Source organism: Melanaphis sacchari, unplaced genomic scaffold (genome assembly GCF_002803265.2).
Source record: "Melanaphis sacchari strain LSU unplaced genomic scaffold, SCAv2.0 Contig1_pilon_pilon, whole genome shotgun sequence".
NCBI classification, from domain to species: Eukaryota; Metazoa; Arthropoda; class Insecta; order Hemiptera; family Aphididae; genus Melanaphis; species Melanaphis sacchari.
In genome coordinates, this window is record NW_020270976.1 from 711,705 (window position 1) to 736,628 (window position 24,924).

Below are 24,924 nucleotides of genomic sequence, written 5' to 3' on the forward strand. Positions count from 1 at the left end.
TAAAATGCCGAAAAAAATAAATACATATTTCAAGTTTTTATACTCAATCCAAAATGAGCAAGATGTTATTTTCTATATGATTAGAATATAGTTGTTATTATTTTTGACATAAATGTGTTATAGTATTATTTTAAAAGTACACCACTACACCATCCGACCTATTTTATTTTAAAGAATTTTGATATTGCTAAATTGGTAATATTAATGATACATTGAAAACAATTCTAATTTTAAATCTTAAATATCTTTTCTGGTTGTTGCATAATAAAAGTTACGAAATTAAATACATAAATTGTTTTACATGAAAAACAATCGTTCAGGATAAAATCAAGTTAGGAAATCAAATTTACATATAATATAGAAAAATATTTTTCTTGTTATAGCATTTTTTTTTTTGAAATAATTCTTATCAAAAAGTTACTTAAATATTTACAGCAGAAAAATAATGTATTTCAAAAAATATTAAAACTTAAGACGTCATATTTGCATTTATTATTTTCGTCTTATTCACGCATCAAAACAGCAACATAGCACATTTGTAAGTGCAGAATAAACCATTTATCTTTCTTTTTTTTTTTTTTTTTTTTTGATAGTAAATAGTAAATTTACAAAAATAACTGTTTTATCAAATTTAAGAAAATAATATACCTAGACCCACATATAGGTTTTCATATTTAACTTTGAGCATATAGATACATGAACGTCTAAGAGATTTATTAAACTGATATTGAATAGTTATTTACACAAACAAATATAAACAGGTATTAGTAAAAATATTTTTCTTAAAAGTAAAAACTATTTTGAAAATTTTTATTTTACTTAATTTGTTAAATATTTTAATAACTAATCAAACATTTTTAAAAACTTTTATAATTCATACTTTTTAAATGCCTTATATTTGTTTTAAATTTCATACTACGAAGCAAAATATTTTTTTTTTGAAAATGTTAATATATAAATATTTAATGTTGAACAGCCTGTTTACTTCTTCCACTCCACTTCATTCCTCCAACCATTAAAAAAGTAAAGTTATAACTTGATTTTAATCTAAATAAGATATAATATAATATAATCTGATCACTGTAATAATAAATAAATTTTTGTTTGTGAAAGAAAAAGAGGGTTTACATTATTAACTTGAAAAGAAAGCAGTTCACCAACGGCACCTTGAAAATTAGGACTTTACCCGTCGGGCTGTGAATGGTAGTAAGCTGTTTTTTTTTAAATAATAATTAAAAGTATTTTCAATTATGGTTGTAGAGAAAAGCAAACTGAAGAATATTGGTGTTGAAGACATTATTGAAATCATTACAAACAAAGTGATTGTACTCATTTGTTAGATAAAATAATGTACCTACATCTTTTTAAACTATCGTGAATTATAGTACCTATACTGTCTTTTAATCAATGCAAAACAAGAATTATTTTATTTAGTAATCACCAATTCTGGGGCAAAACGTTTAATAAAACTTAAAAATAAGCATGCATATTTTATGCCTTGAACACATTTGAAAGCCGGTAAAATAGTTTTCTCGGGCTGAATTTTACTCTTAAATCACAACCGACTACATTACAATATCTAAACATTGTACGGCGAGTATACAATTATAATATTTTATTATATAGTAATTATTATATCCATACGCCCGCCGTATATGCGTACGTGAAAACCGAATTTAGGTCACACACGCCGCAAACACACAATCATACGTACACACGCACAAACGGACGAGTGTGCGTGTGCTCTGTTTTCGGCCCATTGCGTAACCTCAGCAGCAAATGATCTCAGACTCAAAACTATTACTACTAATACTACTAATACTTTTACTACTATTACTACTACTACTACTACTACTACTTTTACTACTACTATTACTACTACTTCTACTACTGCTACTACTACTAACTCTATTACTATAGTGTTGTATTAAAATTAGTAAAATACTAACACTGTTACATGCATAGTACACGCGACTATTATACGATTTCGACACGAAATGTCCTTCCTCACACGTGCGCGCGCACACCTCCCGGCCCATCCGTTCGCGATAGCTGCGCTTAACCTTGGACGGACTAGTGCACGGCGGCAGCTGAGAGAGGGGAAAGTGGAAAAAAAAAAAAAAAACGAAAAAAGGTCGAAATAAAAGTGAAAATTCGGTTTTTAGAACGTCGTTTTCGGCGTTGTCGTCATCGTGCTGCATTATGATATAATACAATACAGGTACGTGCACCGGGCTTGCATCTGCTATTGCGGTGGCCGCGGCTGTGGTAAAAATCGTCATTATTATGATATCGCAGAATATAGGTTAGGAGATTACGGTAATACATCGATCAAAAATATGAGACCTCAAAATAACTGCCTGCGAATGACTAAAGAATTCCTGATATTAAAAAAGAAAAGTGGTTTTCAAAAACAATAATATTGAAAATCGAGTGTCGAACGATATTCGTGACCAAACTATATTATTTTTTATTCCGAGAACTTGGCGAAATGTAGAAATCCAGTTACATACCTTTACAGCTCTATATAAACACCATAATATTATAATATTATTCGTGTCGACCTCACATATATTTTATTAATTCGTTCGCTCTGATTGCGCATAGAGCTGGCTGATGTTTATTCGGCTTTGAGTAATTTATTCAAACAGTCATAGTCACATTGTTGACAGGTATGGCATGAATTTAAATTCGCGAAGTTTGAATTTCAAACCTGCTAACACATTTCGCACGAAATTGCACAGCTGATAATTTCGAGCACATGATATCGTGGTTATTGATAGTTACTGTTTTGAATGTTGCATTACAGTCGTCATACCCCCGAAAATTATATTCCACAGTTTATAAAACTATAAATATATATATATATATATATCCACGAACAAATCGTCGAATATAATTATTATTCAGGAGTTTTACTACGATATTATAACGATTCGATGCGTTTTTTGTCGTCAACATCTCCCCCGAGCTTTAGCCGCGCCGCGTCACAACATCGTTGTAAATTATTAATTACGTACGTATTTCCTCGGGTGGTTTCGAGTCGCCGGCGGCCCGGTCACCCCGCGGCGTTCGATCATCGGGGCGGCGCCGCCCCCGAGAGCGATCTCGATCGGCGGTGTAAATTATAAATACACGCAACACCGCCGCACGCATTGTTGTCGTCGTCGTTTAGGCGCAGTGTATTATTATTAAATTATACTTTATTGCGGCGCACGTCTACAACAGCTGTGTGCAACGCCTGTGCACAGAGTTTCTCGCGGTCCTCATAATATATTATAAATTATTATTATAATAATATATCGCATTGTAATACGCACATGATGTACCTGCATACGCGCACCGCGCGGTATTATAATATCATTATAATATATCGGTTGTGCGCGTGTTAAAATATTATCACGACGACGACGAAGAAAGAAGAAAGGTTGAAAGGCGACCGGCGACGGTCGGCTTAACCCTCGGGCCGCCGTAACGCAATTATATAACCCGTACCTCCGCCGTTCCGTGAACTTTCACATCGCGTGGCGTATACGGTACACACACACACTATAATATTATAATACATTACGCGGCATATAATAATATGTAGGTAGGTATATTTGTGCGGTGTGTGTGCATGTGCATATTTTATTATTCGTATACGCCGCGTACGTTGTGTATACACCGTGCACGCGTCATCGCACGGCACTAGACTAATTGACGCGGTCGGCGCGTGTTGCAGAGCGACTGAAAACGGGGCGAGTGGCGACGGTCTCGACGTACGGCTTAAAAAAAACAATAACGAAAATAATAATAACGACGTCGAGAGTGTTACGAGCGTTATACCGGTGCGGTTTATACGACAATATTTTCACCGGTATGATATAGGGCGATACATACACATAAGTACGCGAGTTCGTTCGAAACGTAGTCCGACGTTCTATCTCGTACAATATGACGTGTAGGTATATTATGTCTTCTCTTTGAGCGCGGCGCAAACGAAACCTGCGTGTTTAATCGCGACCCAACACCCATATAGTACGATAGTAATGTATGCATTGAGTGGTGATTTATTAATGAAATCGTTATTCGCGCGGTTTACAGCAGAATAATATACTCGACCGATCCGCGCAGAACATTAAAACATAATAATTATTATTATCGAGCGCCTATAATATGAGAATTGTTGCAGTGCAACGCCGCCGTGTGTTCGAACGATTATTAATTTTGTTGTTGTACAACCACCATCGCTATTAAAGTGCCGGGTTGCCGGAATGTAGGAGGGGAGATTCGTTTCCGATTCGATTATTGTCATAACGCCATATTATTATTATTATGTATAGGTACCTAACGTCGGATTATTTTTAAGTTTATATTTTATTTGCACGGCTTTTAATATATAATTACATATATCAACCACTTAAAATGTGTGTCTTACCTGTAATTAAATCTTAAAAATATGCTCTATAAATGTTTACATATATTAATGTAGGATGTATACAAAATAATTATTATTATATTTTGAATAAAAAATTAAAATAAACATAGTTATAAATATCTACATTTTCATTTTATGAAATTAACATTACAACTCCCTCTACCCTGAGTTGATGTATTTAATATAAATTAGTACGTATTTAAAATAATGCTCCTATACATACATTAATTTTATGTAAACAACACACATACCTACATATAATACGATGGCATAAAATTTGGTGAAATCTAACAGGTACCTACGTTGTATATATTTTATATATACAAATATGATATACGATATATACATAATACATATACATGTGTGTGAGTGTAGTAGTGGTAAAACCAAATGTGTAGTAGTCGTGCGCTATACATAATAATTATGTAAATATGCCGAAATCGTAGTAAAATTCCATTACCTATACTATGTTTTTTGTAGCAATCGTCTAAAACGGTAAAAGTAGAAAATAAAAACCTACACCACTAATCGCTACCTATCTAAAAAACATCTATATAAGCGTTTGTATACACTGTACAGATATATCAACCACGTGCAGTACACATTATACGTATACCTATAAATTTATTTTTATGGTTTTAAAATATTATCACTCGTACTTTATTCATCTTTCACCATCGTCTGAACTCTGAATCACATTCACATAGTCGCATCAAAACGTAGTGCGACGTCGACCGATGGACCCGCCGAGGCAGTATAATATTATTGTTTTAAATGTTTACGATGTACGACACGCGTTTCGTTAAACTGATTACTGATTAGTGTTTGCATGATATATGATAAATTAGGTTACGAGTTAAACATTCACATCATTTGGATGATTTGAACACGTCTCTCCTATTCGATTAAGCCATAACTTTAGACATGATAACACAGTAAATGATTTTTTTACTGACTCAAGCTATATTTTAGTATAGTATAACGTCTCAAATTGAGAATGAGTTGAATAAGTAATTGTATTGAATGAACGAAATTTATCAAGTTAAACTAAAAATATATGTTTTTATAATAGTAATTATTTAGATTATATACTCAAGAATATAATATTTAATAATAATATAATATTAATTTTTATCCTATGTCTGATAAATGAAATTTAATGTAACATGACACCGAAAAGATTGTTCCTATTACGTATATTGTATATATCATAAAATTGTATGATATAATACTTCAAATTTCAAAACATTTTTTATTTATAAATAAATAAAACTATATAGTTTAAACGAATTATACGACTTTTAAATCGTTTTGAATTAAATTAAATTATAAGTGTATGACTTCAAAACAATATGAGTCTATATCTCGTGAAAGTAAGTATTTTATTCATAATACATTAAAAAAAATACTTTATAGTGTTGATTATATATCAAATAATATATAAATGGCAAATAGGATGTTATAAAATTGCAAGCGCCCATAAAAATAATTAATGAATAAGAATAATCAAAATATAATACATTGATTACGAGATGTATAACATTCTATTTAACTCTCAAGTCATAATATATAAACTTACATTTTATATCGAGAAAAACAAATTAATATTTATTATTTATTTTCCGAAAACTATCTACTAACAAATTATGTGTCTAATCTGATATACATGATTGATATACGTAAGCATACAGTGATTATTGAACTTAGGTACACTATAATGATTATAAGTATTTATAACTCTACAACATGTATGTTTTCAGATTAAAATAATAACATCATCATAAGACAAATATGTAATACCCTCTCGTCCAGCTGATCATATAATAAACATATATTTTATTAAAGATCTCTTACTTTTGTTTAATAAATTACAGTACATTATAATGTATACTGATATAAGATATATAAATGAAATTTCAACCAAACTTTATATTTTTCTTAGAAAATGGTTGTGCGCAACTCTTAGAAATTAAAACTAATTGTGATGTATTAATATCGATTTATATACGTAATATATATTTTGTATAATATATAATACACTCGGTTAAAGTACAAAATGCAATGATCTATTTAAAATGCATTGTAATTCAAATAATATTGTTCAAAATGTATGAAATGAAATTATTATTTTAGCCATTAAACATATAAAGTATCAATTTTTTCATCATTAGTGTATAAAGTATATAGATTTCTAGATTAGATTATATTTGTATTTATTAGATCTCTGAAAAATGATTCATATAAAATATCTATGTAGTTAAACAAAGTACCACCCACTATTTTTGAAATAATAATTGAAATAGATTTTAATATTATGTTAGTCACTTCTGCGTGTTTTAATGTTATACTACTTAGTTTTGACGTGTATCCAGAATCTTTCTTTCTTGAGTTTTGTCAAACAGTTATTAGGTCGCTGAATATATTATGACTTATTTATATTAGTGTAAATTCATAAAAAAAAATAAACACAATATAATCATCACATTTTTGACATAAATTTTACTCAATACATACACTTATAATTTCCAATCTATAAACTGTAAAATTATGAAGTAAAAAATTAGATTTCATAAATATCAGTAAATTATTATGTACCTAGAATATCTATATTTTAGTAGACATCGTACAAAATTATCATACGTGCGATTAATAGCAGAATACGTAATACGAGTATCGCAATTTTTAATTTATAACGACTAGAATATTAATAATATTTAATATTTTACTCCGATCAAATTTTTATTAATATATAATTAATGATTGTAATTAAGAACTAATAAATTTGATGGGAAATAGATATTTAAAATGTGTTACATATATTATTATTATTATTATTATTATTATTATTATTATTATTATGATCTATAATACCCAGTCGTGCGGTACAGATAACGATAATATAATATACTAAAGTGAACGAATATACGCTTGAGAAATTTTCTAAGGGGAGTGTCGATCAAAGTATACATAAGTACGATAGATGTCAAGAAAATATTATAAAAAATTTTTCAAAAAGTTTTTAATGAGTAGCACAGTACCTACACATATTTTGTATTAAGTCTCTCTTCGTTCAATTCAATGCATATGTATGTTACCCTTTATAGGTAAAAAATAATAATTATAGAGGTTTACGTGTTTTGGTCTCAGTGTGTTTAATGAAGTTTTAAATTTCAACCTAGGTACTGACTACAGTAAAAACATATTACGCATACCATCTACTAGTTAAGATCTATAAAATTAAATAATATAGGCACTAATATTATATATTATTAAAACGATAATTTAAAATAAAGCAGTTTGCTTCCCTCTGTTATTTTTCTAATAGTATTCAGTTAGCATACATTATTATGTAAATAAATAATACAAATTTATCAAAACTAATATGATGTATATTAAAAACGATTGCCGACAGATTAGTCAAACATTTATTGGACATAAGTTTTAATTCAAAACCTTAAACATAAATCAATTATTAATCGTAAGACATTTAGGAAAATGAAATAAAATGCAGTAAGTGTCTTTATATTATTATGTCTCATTTATCTATGAGTATATGTTTTCGAATTTTCTAAGTGATGTATGTCAGGAAAAATAATATTGATTAAGACATGAGTACAAATACAGAAGTGCGTGCCGAATGATAAATGTTTCGAAACGAAAGCCACATAAGTACGCATTTTATACCAGACTATACTATATTAAAATATTTAATATTTAGATGGAAAGCATTTTTGAGATAAACGATTATTAAAATTTATTATGGCAGTTCAAACTGCAGTGTTCTTCCGATACCGTATTACGCCCCAAGAACCTAAAATTATATCATAAAATACGCGCTTACGTCGAAATAAAACAGAGTGTTAATTAACTGTCTTATAGTCATGATTAAAATAATTACGACGCCGTTCAAAGAGCCTTTGCAAATATCATGTCCAATACACTGTAAGTATTTCAAATAATAGTACAGTGTTAACATAAATGTTATATAAAATGCACCAATATAAAATTATAATAGAAATACTTTTGATAGTGAAAATCGAAAGAAAAATAATAAGCGAAAGCAAACAATGGGCTGGCTGCGAGGCCACTGCGTTATATTGCTAAATAATTATAATTCACATGTAATATTGAAAACAAAAGCAAAAACAGTATTCATAGTTGCTATTTGCAGTACTGCATAATAACTGCAGTAAATAATAAAAAAAAAAACTAATCGTATTATATTATATATGTTATGTGTAGTATACAGCGCATTCAACATGCAATTGATTTTGTATTATATTTATAACGGTTAACCAGCAAAACTAAATTCACTATTGCTAGTTTTCGTAAAAATTAAATAAAAAAGTTGTATATTATTGAACGTGGTGATTTAAACATTAACATTACCGGTACTCACTAAAAAAATACTTAATCTAACTCATAATATGTTATTTACTATTAGGTATTATGTAATTTCGATGAATTAATTATGTTCATAACATATGATATAAAAAAGAAAAAAGTAAAAATTATCGAATACATAGTATCCTTCCGTGCGACCTTTCATTAATATTATTAACAATAATAATATATAATTTTTAATCGTTTGATCGAGAAACCCAAACGGGTAAACCGGAGTAATTACTTTCTTTTTCTTCGCGAAACAACATTGAAAATCGCGAAACATTCCGTAATAGCTGCGGTGCCAAATAAGTTGCGAAATCAATCACAGCAGCCGTGAGGTCAAGTCGAATCGTGTCGTTTATAGAAAGAATAAAAGTATACACCAGTTGTTTTGCAGTATTATATTGCACAGTATAGTTATTAAATTATTACATTGTACGGTTGGGAACGTAAAAGCAAAAAAAAGTAGATTGAATAAAACGTAAAGCAAAACATTATAACCAGCGATTTATACCCAATAATGATATAATAAATAAAACATCTATATAAAGATATTAATTACACCCATGGCGTTTATTAAAGTTATAACCATGGCAATAATATTCAATCGTATTATTATTATTATCATTATTATATTATTTAAATATTTTATAAAATGGACATACCTACTGTATGTACATACTACATATAAACTGTCGACTGTTGTCATAACATTAAATCATTTTTGCGTACTTGTAAGAATTTTATTTTAAATGTTTTTGCGTTTATTATTATAAATAAACCGCTAATAATTTGCATTCAAATAATCCCAATAATTTTTGACGGAACTTTTATAAAAAATACATGTTTGTTTATCAACTCAACCATTATTCTTCCGATTTTTTATTCTAAATAAAAAAATAAGTACACTATAAATTGAGAAAATGTATTAACAGCTGTCATAATAATAACAGTGTAATTTTTTAAGAATAAATCATAAAAAACAAAAATATTTTGATTCTAAAACTCTGTTTTGAATAAAAACAGAGTTTGTGTTTATGTATAACATAATACACAAACTGTGAAATTGAATCGAGGAGTATATGGTTTAGGAATCGAATAAAAGTTCAACTTATCACTATTATATTAATCTATTATGTGTAAGTTAAACGAAAAATTACATTCTTTCTTTACATCGGTATAAAACACGTCATATTTTGTAAAAAAGTTGCAATAACGGTTATATTAGAATATGCCTAAATAAAAATGTGATTAGTATAAATATTAAACGTGATATAGGTATTGGTTATGTTGTTCCTTGTGCGAATAAAATTAGGCCAAACATCTGAAGGATGTAGAACAATCACAACTAGTTATGAAAAATACAGATAGTATAATATATTAAAATGTAACACGTATAATATAATTAGGCATAAATAGTAAAAAAATATAATGGGTAATGATAAAAAGTTATAATAATATTCGCTATTAACGCTATTCATTTCATATACATATATCCAATACAAATAATAATACATGATGCACGCGTATTCGGAGATATTTGCGCTATCAGCTGTTGACTTACTCGCTCATTGTACTGAAATAGCCGTGTACGACGATCAATTATTGCATTAAGATGTGTAAGTAGGTAGAATGTTCATACGATGTGTATATATATATAATATTACAGCGTACGAACGCACTTATCAACCGCGTTCGACGAAAGTAGAATCTATGGTCGATAAGACGCAATCGGTTGCGAAATTATCGTCGTATGATAATATATCATTATATTATTACCCGTTTCCAGAACGGATATGGGTTAACCTACATAATACTATTATGCATTTTGAGACAGTGATACAAAATTTCGTTCGGCGACGGCATCGACACTCGTTGAATAATATTATATGCGATAGAATCGCGTCTCACCGATTTTTATATTATAATAAAATACTACAGCGCGTATAAAATGTTATTTACAGATACACTCGAATCGCGCACAAATTCGGAGACGTTTAACGTCACGGACACGACTAACGACAATGTAATAATCATAAAAATAATAATAATACATATCGTCTGTTCGGGAAAAAGGTCATTTTGGATTTATTTTTTTTCGTTTGCCGATTTAAGATTAGGTAGACGGCGGAAACGATAAATATTTTCGTTACTCATATTAAGTATTGTATAATGGACAAAACATAATAATACACTCACAGGCTACTCGGAAGTGAAAAGAATTTCGAAAAAGAAGATTTCGTTTGAACATAATAGACTGTTTTTAGGCCATTGAAAGTGAAAATCAATAATCTTTACGAGTTGTAAGATGCGCACCACCTATACCTTTATGTAAGTATATATGTAAAAAAAACAACCGTCCTCAAAACCGGGTCAGGTCTACCGAACGACCTCCCTTGTAGGCAAGACGGATCTTTAGACAGGCGTTCACAAAGGTCGAGTTCTATCACTGGATTTCATTATTATGTTATTATATTATATGTATATACATCATACTTATTCAACAATATAATATATATATGTGTGTGTATGTGTGTGTATATGTGTATGTAAAAGGTAAATACTTCAGTGGTGTACTCACGCACGCAACATGCCCAATACCGGCAATACCCATCACACAGAAATACAAAAGATACGTTAAATAAACATTGGTATTTAAAATGTCGGTAGCCAGTAAATTATTTTTCGAATAACACTCAATTCTATATTATATTTTACTCGTACGTAGGTACGTATGTACATAGGAATATACTCGTTGAACATCATGGTCATCTCGTCAGTGTCGAAGTAAAAGAAACTCTTATTTTTGTTGAAAATTTACTTTATATTTATTATACATATATAGGTATTTAAAGAAACTTTTATTTTTGAATTTTCTCAATAGATAGCGAAAATTTGATTAAAACATATACCTATATTTTTTTTTGGATAAAATATTACACAAATCGGTACGGCTTAAATTAAAAATAATGTTTAATGCATTTTGATGGCATGTATAAAATATGTATTAAAAATTATTATGAAATTGTTATAGTAAAAAAAATACTATGTATATCATTAATTATTCATTATTTATAAAATGTATAATCTGTTTTTTATATCATATATATTTATGTATAACTAAGAAAAATATACGAACAAAGAATACTGCAGAAAAAAACAATAGTATAACAATATGTCGCTTTTTGAACGACATTAATTCTTTAATTTTTTTTATTTAATTTTTTTTTATAGCAATTGTCATAAAGTATTGTCAAAATAAACCACTGTTAAAATTCACGAATATAATAATTAATAATTTTTAAAGTTTTTTTTTTTTTTTTTTTTTATTTAAAATCTTTTTAAAAACACAATGTGGTAACGATAATTTTATTCTATTTGATCATTGTTGTTAAATGCTTATAATACAAATTTTATTTACACCTATATTATGTTGTTTTCCGAATATTATATATTATATTTTAAATGTATCAATGATTTTAAATTTATGCATAAGAATGATCAAAAATTGGATGGAAAATTCATTATAATAGAAACAATAAAAATAAAAAATAGTATATATAATTGCATAAATAATTTAATGCATATTATTATTTATTATTTTTTAGCACTACGTTTAATTATTGATATATTAGGTATATTCATCTACAAATTTTTTTTTATCTTATTAAGTATTATGATTTTTATGTTTTCATCTCATACATACCTATATATTTAAAATTTACCTTGACATGTAGATTTGGCTTGAATATATTATATATTCAGTTTGAATAAGATGATTAAGACATGATACTATATCTACGATGGCACTATGGTAAGTGTTATACGGCTCTGTCCATTCAGTTCGATGATTTTCGGTATAACTTGCACATTATTCTTTAAACGTTCGTTGTGTACTGTGACCAATGAAAATAACCCTTAAAACTATCTAATTAAAAAAGTGCGCAGACTGTTCATAAGTAAGAACTCATAACATCATCGTAAGTATTATATCATAATACGAGCATGCACACACAAACATGTATACGTAGACAAAATCCTAAATTTGGCCTCTGTTTTAGAGGTTCGTAAACATAATTAAATTAACATTCAATCACGGAGTCGACTGCACCGTCAAAGCCATAGAAATTGTACAGCATGGTTGCCGCGTTTTTTTTTTCCGAAAGACTTTCATAGGCGAAACTGTAGTGCTAACGCCGCCGCCTCCACGGCTACAGAGGGTTTTGAAATCCTTGACCGGATTTCGTATGTACACGTGAAAAACGATATGTGGTATAATATATATGATATATAACATATACGCGGCGGTCCGAATCAACAATCTCTCGTCCGAATCGTGTACTCCAGTGGTGCGAAATGTAAGAACGCATTTTTTTCGATTTTTATTGTTATTTATAATGGTTTATAAACACAATTCTCGACGACAAAAAAAAAAAAAAAAAAAAAATCGAGACCGGATTTGAAGTCGAAAACTAAAATATTGTATACGGAGCGCGTACACGGTACATGAACACACAAACAAAATGTATAAATTGGTTACCCAAGTCTCAGTAGGGTATAGGTTGTGATAAAACAGGATTTATGGATTCCCTGCACGCGGTCGGCCGCTCAAGCATCGAAAATCGCGATCAATTTATTATGCGTAAATATAGTCAAGACAACAATAATAATATTGTAAAAATTATTATCTACACTCAAAAGGTGTGTTTCTCATACGAATCCAATCCTAATACGAGTGGCACTAAATAGTTGTCATAAAGCCATAGCCATAAATAATAATAATAATAATAATATTATACTATCTATTACAAGGTCGATCGGAATACACATATAATATTTTAGTTATAATATACTCTTGACACGGATGACATTGGTGAATAATACGAACAGTGACAAACGATATTTTTAATATACTCATAAAATATTCTTCTACACAGCTACTTATCTCCCTACTTACGAATTGCGAATAATAATAACACCAAATCAATAATGATTGAATACGAAACGCGAGATGAAAGTGTGTACGAATTTATTAAGAATCGATTGACTCGCGCGAATTCATGCCATGCGCGCGCCTATTATAATAGCTATAAACACGCTCATAAATATGATATTATTTTATTATAGTATATTATTTATACTCGTGCACGTAGGCAGTATGTATTACAGAAATTTAGTTTTTTTTTTTTTTTTTTTACAACCGTGTTTATTTTACATCGATTCGCGCGATATTGATCAAACGTGAAACCGTATACCGCAGATTTTTACAATAAATATTTAAAATTTTCATATTACAATCGCGAGGAGTCTATCAATTATTATTATTGTTATATCGATCGAACGTAATATTTTTCATCTCAACAAATTTTACCGATTCGTGTAAATTCGTATAAATAATACGTAACATCATACCTATGTAGTACGCGTCTCGTATCGTTTTGAAAATAATATGTATTTGTATATAATATATTTATACGTATTTCATATATTATAATATGTCGATAAATTTAAAACGATATTATTTATCTTCTGTCGCTTTTAATATACGTATATTATTATTATGTACGTCATACTATATAATCGCAGTGTACGATGTGCGTGCGTACGCGACTCTGTTACGAAACAACAAGCACGGTTGTTACGACATCTCCGGCGTAGAGGCAGCGGGGCGACCAGCACAGGAGAAATTGCGAGAAGACGAGACTACTACATAATATTATACGGTAGAAATGTTCGAACGTAGGCGAATATTTTTTTTTCTTCTTTTCTTTTCTCGGCGGGGGTAACGCGGGCGGCCGCGTTTATTGACTGATCACATTTCTCTCTACAGCGATATCGAATTTTAAATAGTTATCGGAAATCTGAATAGGTACCTACCGGCTACATAATATAAACAATTTAATGTTGTTTTTATATACCTACATTTTTGATTATGTTTTTTTTTTCTTTTCTTTCTTTTTTTTTTTTACGGGAGGTGCTTGCTTCATGTTACAACATATTAATACAAATAAATAAACAAAATCTTCGTCAAGATAGACAACTTAAATTGATCTATAAAGATTTTAACAACTCAACGCTAAATTATAATATTAAATCAAAATATTCGTAGATCAATAATAATAATAATAATAATAATAATAACAACATTGTGAGATGTCAACAATACTAAATAGATAAATTGCATTGTTAAACGACATTCAAGTGGATAATACAAATAATATTAATATAAATGTTATATGTAGTTATAGAAATGTGTGAAATAATTAGGCGTGGGCATTAGTATTTATTGATAAAGCTATATAAATTATATTAATGGCAAGTTTTTTTCTTAATCCAATTTTTTTACACATAGAATACCTATACTGTCTAAAAATTTTCTAATGCTTCTGACCTTGACCTTGAATAAAAAGAGGAGTGTTAAAAACGACAGGACAGGAATACATAAGTGTATGAAATAATATAGTTTAATATAATTGTCTTTTTCTGATTTACCTTACGCAATTTTCTTGTATTTTAGATTTCAGCCACATTCCATATTTTATCTATTAATTTATACTTTTATATTATAAATAATAATCACGTATTACCCTATATTGTATAAATTATAAATTACGAAACAATTTTGTATTACAATATAATATTATAAATCAATATGTTTACAACCCTTCTCCCACAAAAAAAAAAAAAATAATACGTTTATTTTACCAACAAACATAAACGTACACCTGTAAAATTCAATTAAATGTTTGTTTTAAAAATATATTAATTATAGATACGCGTGTATAATCATGCATATGGTGATAGTACTAGTGAGGCCGGCATCTCATATTGAATCATAGATATATATGGCGTGTGAATAATAATGTTCTGTACAGTTAAAAGTATACAATACCTAAAATAATTTTTTACTCAAAAGTAGTTACTGTATCGAGTTAAGTAATAATTTGGGTCAAATGTCAGCATTATATAATATACTATATACACGAAATGATAAAAAAATGAATAAGCCTAATTTAATCATATAATATATATAATACCCTATATAATATTTATGGTATGGATAAACGTATATGATAAAAAGGTAAATTTAACATAGAAAATAATGAAAATTATTAGCTTAATCATGAAAATTAGCTGTATTATAACAGAAAATAAAATCAAAACAATTTTAAAAATAACATTGTATTTTTAAAGTAATAATATGATGTGTGTATAATGATTTAACTTCAATTTTATTAGAAATAACTACAACTATAAATGGCAGTTATTGTGAACAATTTCAAACTATGATTTAAGTAACCTGTATTTTTTTTTAAACAAAATATACAAGTATTTACGAAATTTAATTTTAAATCTGGTTTAAAGTTCATGACTAAGGTATAATACTTCCTAAATTAAATTCAATCCAGAAACATTAGTAAGTATTTAATAAAAAAAAAATGTATAAGCCATAAACACTTGTCGAAGCCATTATTAAGTACATTATAGATACCTATATTATATTAATTGAAAATAAAAGATATTATATGAATGAGTCATAAATGCTTTGATGAACACATGAATGGTACATATTATATAAAATTTAATTGCTTAAATGTTTTATGGAAATAATTTTAGGTAGACAAATAAAATATACACAATCATTATAATATTATTGTCGGCTACATTCTAAATCGTATGAAAAAGTCATATTATAACGTAATAATTGTAGAAATCCGATTATCAAATACGATATTTACACAGCAGAATGCGCAAATATCAAAATATACAATAATAATAATAATAATAATAACCACATATTATTATACACGAGCCATACATTTCACACACATATTATCATACGCATAGATAATAAAACCAAAACTGGCGTTAGAGTGTGTTCATCATAAAGACTTTGTTTTTCGTAAATAACAATATCAAATATTCCTATGTTTTATCGTAATATAGGTATACTTACCTAATTACACAGTCGAGTACTAATCGTGAAGTAAAAAAATTCAACTTATCGTCTTACAGTAAAAATAAATCGTAATAAACGTTAATGATTGCTTATACGTTGCATCAAAACACCAATAGATTATTGAAATTTACAACACCAGTAAGCTATGATTAATTTTAATTTGTATTTAGTTTTTATTACATATATAATATATATATTGATATGATATACGTCTCTATATACGCGAAAATAAAGAAAACTCAAGGGAAATAATACAGACAAGATGTGTAGTACGATGTTATATATATATATATATTCGTATGTATAGTTGATGGAGTATTGGACTGGATGTGTACGAATTTAGTTGTGCGGAGAAAAAATTGTGCAAGTTTTGTTGACCTTGGCGAGCGTGGCTCCGCGTGATGGCGAGAGAGCAATAATAATAACAACGCGATCTTGTCATCCTACAACGATGTTCGAGGCCACCATTTCCATCCACGTCCCACTATCTTTTGCTATACATGTATAATACGCATATATAGAATACGTACATTATATTATATACTTACACGCTTAGCCAAACACATATTTCTATATATGTCGATTATTATTGTTGTTATTGATTCTGACCACAGATTTGAACCAAGGAATAAGGCTTGGTAACAACTAGATAACTCATTGAATATATAAATATACACATATTACATAAACACTGTAGGTATAAATGTATCATAGTTGATTATTATGAGCAAATCCGTATAGGTAAGTAGGTATGGAACTATTGAAGTATAATATCAACAGCATCGTCGCCAATCGATCATCGCAGTTGCAGATTTCGTATTATCGTAACTGTGGATTTTTTTTTTTAAATTTGATAAGTACAATTCGTTATTAGTATTTTAACTTGAACTGAGTATATTGTAGAAATTTACAAAAAGTTAGATATCACACGAATTATGCGGTGTTGAAATTTTACAATATACTATTATACAGTTATGTATTTTAGGCATTTATCGAAAATAAAATGTAATATAATAAGATTTTAACTATTTTATGTAAACATAAAGAGAATAATTATAGGTTTTAAAATTGCTCGAATACATAGCATTTTTTTTTACTTATAATATTATATATACTTTAATAGTTTAATTATATATTGTATATTATTAACTAACGACTTTGTTTTTGAACGACTATAGATACTATTAATACTATTTTACATTTCAATAGAAGCGTGTATATTTTTATTAAAATATAATAATATTTTTACTACAGAACAAAATATAATGCTAATAATATCGCTTAGATAAGTTTAAAAATAAATGCCTATAAATTATGAATAGTTAGTAACATGAACGACAATTTACTGAATATCAATTTAATATATCAACTAAAACTAAATTGTATTTTTCTAATCTTGTTTGACCTCCACACTATAACTTGATCTCAAATCAATGTCATTAATATGAATTTTAAATACTTAATAATTAATTGTATTGATTTTAAGTGTAACAGGTGTTGAAATCATATTTGGTTTTATTTATTAATTACTAAAAAAAAAAAAAAAAAAACAATAATAATATTATTATTTCTCTAACTAAAAGTACGTTCAATTAACACAACTACGAGTAAAAGTAAACAAATAAATTAATAAATCCAGATTTATAAAATATCATAAAATATGACATAAAATATCATCATAAATATTATATAAATTAACATAATATAACGACATGATAAGGAATATTTTATCATTGATTGATCATTTATAATAGTATACAAAATTATTAAATAAGGGATGTTTTTTTACCTTATTTTTGACTACGTACATATTATATACATCAAGTGTACTTGTATACTCACACTAACCTGTTGATTTTATATTTAAACTCCTTTGCAATTATTTAATTAAATATGAATTCTTTTAATGAATTTATAAATTTGTGAAAATTAACGTTTGTTTTTTAACATCACTGTGACTCTAATTTTTCCCTTACACGCTGGTTTTTTACAATACAATGTCACTTTTACTCTTAATAAATGTACGTAAATATATAAATTATTTTTAAATTTTATTTATTAATTTTAAGTTTTTAAATATCATAAATGTCAAACCAATTAATTTAAGATTTTTTAGAATATAAATTGTCCACCAACTAAGATATAATCAAATGTAACATTCACTACTGGGTATTTCAAATTTTGATTGTCGTGCCAATACATTGAATATTATTCATTCAGTCACAATTGGTAAACAAAAGAATAAAGCGCTCAAACCGGAGTGTTCTTGCGCTTCTATAACAATTAAAACTAATTGGTCATTTCGCATTCGTTTAAACAACCACACTAATACTTTTCTTTCGTATTTCTAAAAACGTGGCACTTTTATGGGTACTTAGATTTTTTACGAAAACGCTATTTTAACACAATACATACTGCAGCAGAAGTATCCAGGGTCGTAAATCAAACGTTTAAACGATAACATCACGAAAGACTATTAAAAAACCATTTTACAAGTTTATAATGTTATAGGGAAAAAATTCAGAATTCTTATACTTACGTAATATTATGTGTACTTAGACTAGGTGTACTTGATGGACAACACGACTATGCCTAACTGTTGACGATATTAATTATTGTAAAACAAGAGATTGCAGTACTGCAGCTCCACACGTGTATAATATAATTATTATATACATGAACAAAGACCTATGTACAAAACTTATATTATAAGTTATATATGGCTTTTAAACATTTTTTTTTTAATGTAAATATTATTATTTAATATATCTCAGGTATGATAAAATTAGAAATGATTTACTAATATCGAAAAAGAAAAAAATGCTTTGAAACCACTGAAACTAAGTTTTTACTGTTAATTTTATGATTGTATAATACCTATAGGAATACTTATTCTTTTTTTTTAAAGCTTTTAATTCCTAAAATAAAATATTATAGGTCAGAAAAAATAATGTTTTGATAAATAATTATTGACAATGTATGGAATAAGTGCGATATGTGATTCAAAAATACATTTTTCGAACAATGCAATATACCACGTAAATAATAATTTATGACACCGAAAGCACTTAAGAACCGATCGGTTAACGCGTATATCTTCATATTATCAGTTCAATATCGGATATTATTACGTATTGAATGGATAATCACACTGTGTTTGTATAATATAATATGCATCATATAATTCATAACAATAAAATATCGTGATACAATTTCCCACAAAATGTCCATCATCGATTTTGAATTTATACAAAAAAAAAAAGGAAAGAAAACAACTGGGACTATGTCTCACAACACTATTGTACTATGGTGACTATATATTATATTATCAAGACCTATCAAATACAATGTATTGGTAGGATGTGGGGGTATTGGTGTGAATTCGCCCGGATCCCAATTTCTGTACACACGGCTCCTATCTATAAGTATAACATATCATGTACTTACAAGTTACAACCGCCGTAACTATTTCCAATAAAATATTATCGATTTATTTATAATACTATAAACGTTGTGTAATGCAGGTTCTAACAGGATTAAAGGAACATACATTACTTGTGTAGGTATACTTAACGAATGTCAAATATCTAGGTTAGATTAGATTTAGATGATGAAACAAACCATGCGATTTTGACAGATCTTTCGGTTGTAAATAGAGCAATGCGTGAATAATTGAATCAGTAAATTTAGTTTAGTGCTCGAACCTAAAATAATATATCTAGACTATCTAGTTTTAGAGTAGACTATAATAAAATTTGAATGCTCTACCCAACAAACAAACACCAATAAGTCAATTTAAAATATAAATATAACTATAAAGTATGTATTTTATGTTATAATATTATGTGTGCTATAGATTAAATTTAACAAATATCATTTGTGTAAGGCTCGATGAAAAGGTTCTATAATAATAATAACAATAATAATAATAATACTGAAATTCGGTATTTTATACAAAGTTGTATATGATGACATTTATATTCGTTCACCACCCAAATGTTTTATCATATTATGTAGTGTGCTTGTAGCTCACTTGAATACTGGTCATAGGAAAAAGTTTCCCGAACTATTCGGGGCAACTAGTTGCAAAGTGTTGATATGACCTTACTAAATCGGTAATGCGAGTGACATCGCCACCACAAAGCCTGTAGATACCAGATCGAGTAATCATGATCATCAACTAACAACATTATGCGATTGATTAGGTATTGCACAAAAACACAATTCATACAAAATATAATATGTCTTACGTATATAGTGCCAGTGCGATATTCATATCAGTCGTCAAATCATGAATGTGATTAAACTATACTAAGACTAGATTAAACCATAGCAGGAGAACTATACACAGGAAAAATTCTAAGATAGTTTAGCAACTAAGTATATACTTATCAACCTTGTAAAAATTATGTGTAAAATTCGGGATGGTTTTCAGTACTTATCTGGCGTAAGTAATGTTTTGGTCCATAGATTATAAATATCGTTTACAGTGTGTAGTGTGTATACACAAATCTTAAGTATGCTTTTATTTAACCAAATAATTGAGTTAAATGTAATGGCGATTTTAGACTACGTATTGTATGTAAAAAAGAAACAACAACATAGTCTTATAGAAAATACATTTAAAGGGCACCGTTTTTACAGTCAATGTTAAAAGGATCGCGTGTGAAAACCCAATTTGACTGCGGTAATTTTTCAATATTCATTTCTTAAAAGATTATTTAAATATTTCCTTCACTATGATTTTCCTTAAATGATTTTTAATATATTCAATTTTAGGAAAACAGCGTTCATATAACTACTCATGATGCAACGGTGATCATAAATTGAAGACCAAGACGAACGGATTTGTGTATAAAATTGTTTGCACTTAATCGGTAAAACTATGTATACATATATAATATTGATCGATAGGGAATTTTTCTTTGCATTTCTCTGAACTATATAGACCAATTAAAAAAAAAATTGACGTCAATAATAGTTATGGGTCACATTATCACAATTATCTTCTTATGAGTGTCTATTATATCGAGGCCATAATTTATAGATTAGAACTACTTATTATTATGGCTTAAGTGAAAACTCATAAATTCATAACTATACTTGATGAACTGATATATAATATATGTATCTCCAACACGTGGACTTGATCCATTAATAGATTTGATGCGAGCGATAGCACGTATTTTATCATGTGTGATAAATGATAAATAATAAAACTATAATGTGTCTTTACTCTTTTTAAACGCGCGTTTTTTTTTCACGAATAAAAGCCACGAACACATATTATATTATAATTGTGGTTTATATGTTTTTTTTTCATATTTTAAATGTGAATACACCTCTTAGACACGTTTTTATTTCCGCGGCATTGTACCACGCGATGTTGCAATCGAATTTAGAATTAGGTCAACACAACGGGTGATTAGATAGTGTACATATCATTATGTAGAAGTAGTGGCGCGTGTTTTTTGTTGTTGTCTGTGCGACAGACCGTCGGATATTATCCGAATTTTATCGCATCACTTTGGATGACGCGAGAATCTTAAAATTCAAGACATTATATTATTACGATGTTGTAATGTGTAGTTAAATTGATTCGTAATGATGTATTTAAACTGCACAAACTATGTTTGCTTTATGACTATACGCGCGTGTATCATAATCTGTACGTAAAATATAAACGTAGTTTAATATGACTATATTACTATATTCAAAATTTATATCCTTGTGACACTATAACAAAGTTCAAAAGTTATTAATTCTTAATAGTATAGTATGCAATATGAACGAATTTTTGTGATCATGATTTTGTTTCTTCTTGAATCCGTTAAAAAGTATTTTCGTGTTTCATTTTTTTCTATGCATTCATTTGTATAGACCGACTCCGAACTCATAATGTTATAGCACCATCCAAATAGTTCGAAGTTTTCTCAAGAACACACATTAAGGCCGAGAGGCGCTTTTAAGGTGACACGTTGGGAGTAATATCGTTTCGACATTAAAACACGTTTAACGTGCCGTTAAGTTCTTGAGGATGACCTAAGCCCGAAGGACTTCCAAAACCTATAAGGTCTCGAGGTTTTTATCCTACGCGAACGTAACATTGTCGTCATAACTATAATATATACCCAAAATTATAATCATCAGAGCGTTTGACATAAGTAAATCACATACATATCATTATAAATCATACATAATATATATAGGTATATTATATATGTATACATAGATCTCTATATATTTCGTTTGACTTCAAAAATCGTTATAGAACATAATGTATATGTATTACAAGGCCACCGATGTGATTAAAAAAGGTTCTGACTGTATTCTATTCACTACAGCGACGGCAGTGGTATAGAATAGCCAGACCGTATTCAAATACTATTCACTTTCGTTTTCGAAATCACTGGACGGCGACGTCGACTCACCTACACACACCGAATAAAATATCGTCCGACCAACCGTCGAGAGGTCGAAATATTATAATCTTATCGGTTCGTACCTAACGATAGCGAGATTTGTTAAGAATGTTACAGTCAATAGTTCGACGTTTTTAATGACAAATTAATAATTAGCTAAGGGTATAACTATTTAGTACATATATATATATATATTTATACATGCCCCGTGTTAGACACGCGAAAGTATATAGAAAATATAATCGGCGTAAATATGTTACCATGCAAATATATCTAGGTATGTATTCATATACGTAACAGTAACGCTTGATATAATATTATATATTTGAATCAAATTTAAAGGCCGTTTACATTTTAAACGTTTTATGAGTACCTACCAATAAATTAAAGATACCTAGTACGATATTAATTGAGAATTCCATACACACAGTAATGTTGTTTAAATATTGATTTTAGAGAAATTGAGTTTAATAAACTAAACTATCGTTGTAATCTTTTGATAGTAAAATATTATTTATAATAAATGTTATTAATAATGTTATAAACTTCACCAACATTTCTCGTTTATCTTCATTATTTTTCAAAAGAAATTAAATGAATTATTTAGAATTAAAGCATATATTAATTTGCATGCAGATTATCTAAATGAAGAATTGAATAGTATCATGTATTTAGTCTAGCACTGCAACAGGCATAATATAGACAACTTTCCATTAAAGTCACGTTATTGTTCCCTGAAATATAGGTAAGACCATTTGTCTTTTCTTGTAATGTCCTTCTATTATGTATAATAAACGAATGCGTTTTAAACAGGAAATTCGGTGTCAAAAAAAAAAAAAAAAACAATATTTTAAATTTTGATCTTACTAATAGATTGCTCCTTCACATGGATTCGTTTTTTTACAATCTATCATATTCGCGGAGAAAATCATATAAAATCAGTAGGTAAGAAATATGCAAGCGTATAAGAACTTAAACTAGCCGTAGATTGTGTAAGTCGTTCGACCGATTGTTGTCTACTGTGGCAATAATGTTTTAGAGTAATATTATGAGAACACGCATTGCACTTACCGTACATGATGGTAATCCAAATTGAATCCTACTGGCGTAAATCATAGTATTTTATTTTGTTCTCTTACGGACGGCCGAAACCGGAAGGAACCCAAACTCTCACTTTCGCGTTAACACAATAAACACGCGCGCGAGTAGTGCGGCGGACAAGCGATCGGTCGGTCTGCGTGTACTTTAATATGCTGTATAATATTATATATCGTAATACGATGGATATACAGATGACGAACTAGGACGAGGATTTCTGAGCGATTTTTCCTTTTCTCATAGTAGTATACCTATGTTTTTTCCTTTAAAACTGTCACTCATTCCCGTGTAGGTACCAGACGCTAGAAAATCCGCCCGACTCCTTTGCGGACGGCAAAAGGGTACACTATATATGTATATATATATATATATCGACGTGAATGACGGTGACGGGCTTCGGCGGCGGTCCGGTTCCAGCCTGTTCATTTCTACCGCTGTGGTGGACCCCTTTCCTTTCGACGGCCGCCGCCACCGCCGCCGCAGCCACCGCTTGCGTGCAAATGGTACGAAACATCGCCGTCACGCAGCACTACTCAACTTTTACGCCGTCAACGAACGACTCTAAACCGACGGGCGTGCGTATAACAGTTACCGGAGACGCTAGCTAGGTGGGCGGGTCGGTGTATCATTCACCCTCC

At 28.9% G+C, this 24,924-nt stretch overlaps 1 protein-coding gene across 1 annotated transcript in view; it reads right to left on the reverse strand.

The window, feature by feature from the left end:
• Positions 1-24,652, reverse strand: part of LOC112593203 (transcription factor Ken 1-like) — a 38,799-nt gene extending 14,147 nt beyond the window's left edge. The window contains exon 1 of the mRNA XM_025337547.1: positions 24,260-24,652. The gene's annotated coding sequence lies outside the window, so the exon portion shown is untranslated. The remainder of the gene's footprint in view (positions 1-24,259) is intronic.
• Positions 24,653-24,924: the final 272 nt, after the last annotated feature.